Source organism: Pseudophryne corroboree, chromosome 4, assembly GCF_028390025.1.
Source record: "Pseudophryne corroboree isolate aPseCor3 chromosome 4, aPseCor3.hap2, whole genome shotgun sequence".
Taxonomy (NCBI): Eukaryota; Metazoa; Chordata; class Amphibia; order Anura; family Myobatrachidae; genus Pseudophryne; species Pseudophryne corroboree.
Window position 1 is genome coordinate 27,215,453 of NC_086447.1, and position 4,216 is coordinate 27,219,668.

General features: G+C 31.9%; 2 non-coding genes across 2 annotated transcripts; both read right to left on the reverse strand.

The window, feature by feature from the left end:
• Positions 1-940: 940 nt before the first annotated feature.
• On the reverse strand, positions 941-1,013 carry TRNAV-GAC (transfer RNA valine (anticodon GAC)). Its single transcript has one exon. It is a non-coding gene; the product is annotated as a tRNA-Val (tRNA).
• Positions 1,014-3,833: 2,820 nt separating this feature from the next.
• Positions 3,834-3,906, reverse strand: TRNAV-GAC (transfer RNA valine (anticodon GAC)). The gene has a single exon. It is a non-coding gene; the product is annotated as a tRNA-Val (tRNA).
• Between the last annotated feature and the right edge of the window lie 310 nt (positions 3,907-4,216).

Here is a 4,216-nt window from a genome sequence, read left to right on the forward strand (position 1 = left end):
TTTCTGAGCAAATTCGAACAGGGGACCTTTCACGTGTGAGGCAAACATGAAAACACTACACTACAGAAAATACATGAAAAATCTGCGACCACCATCCAATAAAAATTATCTTTGACATACAGTATGGCATGCTGAAATAAACTTTTCATCTGATTGCATTTTTACTGATCATTTCAACAAAAAATCCATTGTTTTAAAAATTCTAAAAATGAAAGATTGTTTCTGCACAGTTTCGAACTGGGGACTTTTCGCATGTTAGGCAAACATGATAACAACTACACTACAGAAACTGACTCTTGGGGTTCTCATCACTATCTAGTCTGGAAGTACAATTGACAAATGGTTTTCTTAGAAATATAATTTTTTCTAAACTTATTTTCCTATTTTCTAATAATTTTGACGCTATTTTCCACTTTGCATTTCAAGAGGACACATTCACTTATTATCAATTCTGATCATTGTATTTTCTAAAAAAATAGTTTTTTTAATGTATTTCTGAACAATTTTGAAGGGGGGACTTTATGAATATTGGGTAAATGTGAATAACCCTACACTACAGGTACCTCATGAATGCAACACCTTCCAATATGCATGGTAGAAGGGAAATTGACTTTTGATATTCTGCAATATGATTTTTTGCTTGCTTTTTCATTGAGCAATGCAACAGTAGATTGTTATCAAAATATAAATTATTGAATTCAAAATGTTCATGTAACAAAAGATGTTTCTGACAAAATTCGAACAGGGGACCTTTCACGTGTGAGGCAAACATGAAACCACTACACTTCAGAAACTACATGAAATATCTGTGACCACCATCCAATAAAAATTATCTTTGACATACAGTATGGCATGCTGAAATAAACTTTTTATCTGATTGCATTTTTACTGAGCATTTCAACAAAAATGCCATTGTCTTAAAATTCTAAAACTGAAAGATTGTTTCTGCCCAGTTTCAAACTGGGGACCTTTCACGTGTCACGCGAACGTGATAACCACTACACTACAGAAACTGACTCTTGGGGTTCTTATAACTGTTAAGTCTGGAAGTACAATTGACACATGGTTTTCTTAGAAATAAAAAAAATTTCTAAACTTATTTTCCTATTTTCTAATAATTTTGACGCTATATTCCACTTTGCATTTCAAGAGGACACATTCACTTATTATCAATTCTGATCATTGTATTTACTAAACAAAATATTTTTTTAATGTATTTCTGAACAATTTTGAAGGGGGACCTTATGCATATTGGTAAATGTGAATAACCCTACACTACAGGTACCTCATGAATGCAACACCATCCAATATGCATGGTAGATGGAAAATTGACTTTTGATATTCTGCAATATGGTTTTTTGCTTGCTTTTTCATTGAGCAATGCAACAGTAGATAGTTATCAAAATATAAATTATTGAATTAAAAATGTTTAGGTAACTAAATATGCATCTGCCTTCTTTCGAACTGGGGACCTCTCGCGTGCGAGGCGAACGTCATAACCACTACACTACAGAAACTACATGAAAACAACATCACCCACCGACCAATAAAAATGATCTTTGACATACATTATGGCATTCTGAAATAAACTTTTTATTTGATTGCATTTTTATTTGGCATTTTCAACCAAAAATCCATTATTTTAAAATTCTAAAGATAACAGCTTATTTCTGCCAAGTTTCGAGCTGTGGACATTTTGTATTTTCGGCGAATGTGATAACCACTACAATACAGAAACTGACATCTGAGGGTCTCATTACTATTGAGTTGGGAAGTACAATTGGCAAACGGTTTTCTAAGAATTTTTTTTTAAACTTATTTTTCTATTTTCTAATAATTCTGATGCTATTTTTCCACATTGCATTTCAAGAGGACACATTCACTAATTAATAGTTCTGATCATTGTATTTAATAAAAATTAAACAATTTTAAATGTATTTCTGAACAATTTTGAAGGGGAACTTTATTCATTTTGGCTAAATGTGAATAATACTACACTACAGTTACCTCATGAATGCAACACCATCCAATATGCATGGTATAAAGGAAATTGACTTTTGATATTCTGCAATATGATTTTTTGCTTGCTTTTTCATTGAGCAATGCAACAGTAGATAGTTATCAAAACATAAATTATTGAATTCAAAGTGTTTAGGTTACAAAATATGTTTCTGCCAATTTCGAACTGGGGACCTTTCACGTGTGAGGCAAACATGAATTCACAACACTACAGATACTACATGAAAAAGTTGCGACCACCATCCAATAAAAAATGATCTTTGACATTCAGTATGGCATGCTAAAATAAACTTTTTATCTGATTGCATTTTTACTGAGCATTTCAACTAAAAATCCATTGTTTTAAAATTCTAAAAATAAAAGATTGTTTCTGCCCAGGTTCAAACTGGGGACCTTTTGCTTGTTAGGTGAATGTGAAAATGACGACACTGCAGAAACTGACACATGGGTATCTCATCACTATCTAGTCTGGAAGTACAATTGACACATTGTTTTCTTAGAAATATAAATCTTTCTAAACTTATTTTCCTATTTTCTAATAATTTGGACGCTATTTTCCACTTTGCATTTCAAGGTGACATATTCACTTATTATCAATTCTGATCATTGTATTTACTAAACAAAATATATTTTTTAATGTATTTCTGAACAATTTTGAAAGGGGAACCTTATGCATATTGGGTAAATGTGAATAACCCTACACTACAGGTACCTCATGAATGCAACACCATCCAATATGCATGGTAGAAGGGAAATTTACTTTTGATATTCTGCAATATGATTTTTTGCTTACAGTTTCATTGAGCAATGCAACAGTAGATAGTTATCAAAATATAAATTATTGAATTCAAAATGTTTAGGTAACAAAATATGTTTCTGAGCAAATTCGAACAGGGGACCTTTCACGTGTGAGGCAAACATGAAATCACTACACTACAGAAACTACATGAAAAATCTGCGACCACCATCCAATAAAAATTATCTTTGACATACAGTATGGCATGCTGAAATAAACTTTTAATCTGATTGCATTTTTACTGATCATTTCAACAAAAAATCCATTGTTTTAAAAATTCTAAAAATGAAAGATTGTTTCTGCACAGTTTCGGACTGGGGACCTTTCGCATGTTAGGCAAACATGATAACCACTACACTACAGAAACTGACTCTTGGGGTTCTCATCACTATCTAGTCTGGAAGTACAATTGACAAATGGTTTTCTTTGAAATATAATTTTTTCTAAACTTATTTTCCTATTTTCTAATAATTTTGACGCTATTTTCCACTTTGCATTTCAAGAGGACACATTCACTTATTATCAATTCTGATCATTGTATTTACTAAAAATAAATAGTTTTTTTAATGTATTTCTGAACAATTTTGAAGGGGGAACCTTATGAATATTGGGTAAATGTGAATAACCCTACACTGCAGGTACCTCATGAATGCAACACCTTCCAATATGCATGGTAGAAGGGAAATTGACTTTTGATATTCTGCAATATGATTTTTTGCTTGCTTTTTCATTGAGCAATGCAACAGTAGATAGTTATCAAAATATAAATTATTGAATTCAAAATGTTTAGGTAACAAAATATGTTTCTGACAAAATTCAAACAGGGGACCTTTCACGTGTGAGGCAAACATGAAACCACTACACTACAGAAACTGCATGAAATATCTGTGACCACCATCCAATAAAAATTATCTTTGACATACAGTATGGCATGCTGAAATAAACTTTTATCTGATTGCATTTTTACTGAGCATTTCAACAAAAATGCCATTGTCTTAAAATTCTAAAACTAAAAGATTGTTTCTGCCCAGTTTCAAACTGGGAACCTTTCACGTGTCACGCGAACGTGATAACCACTACACTACAGAAACTGACTCTTGGGGTTCTTATCACTGTCAAGTCTGGAAGTGCAATTGACACATGGTTTTCTTAGAAATAAAAAAAATTTCTAAACTTATTTTCCTATTTTCTAATAATTTTGACGCTATTTTCCACTTTGCATTTCAAGAGGACACATTCACTTATTATCAATTCTGATCATTGTATTTACTAAACAAAATATTTTTTAATGTATTTCTGAACAATTTTGAAGGGGGACCTTATGCATATTGGGTAAATGTGAATAACCCTACACTACAGGTACCTCATGAATGCAACACCATCCAATATGCATGGTAGATG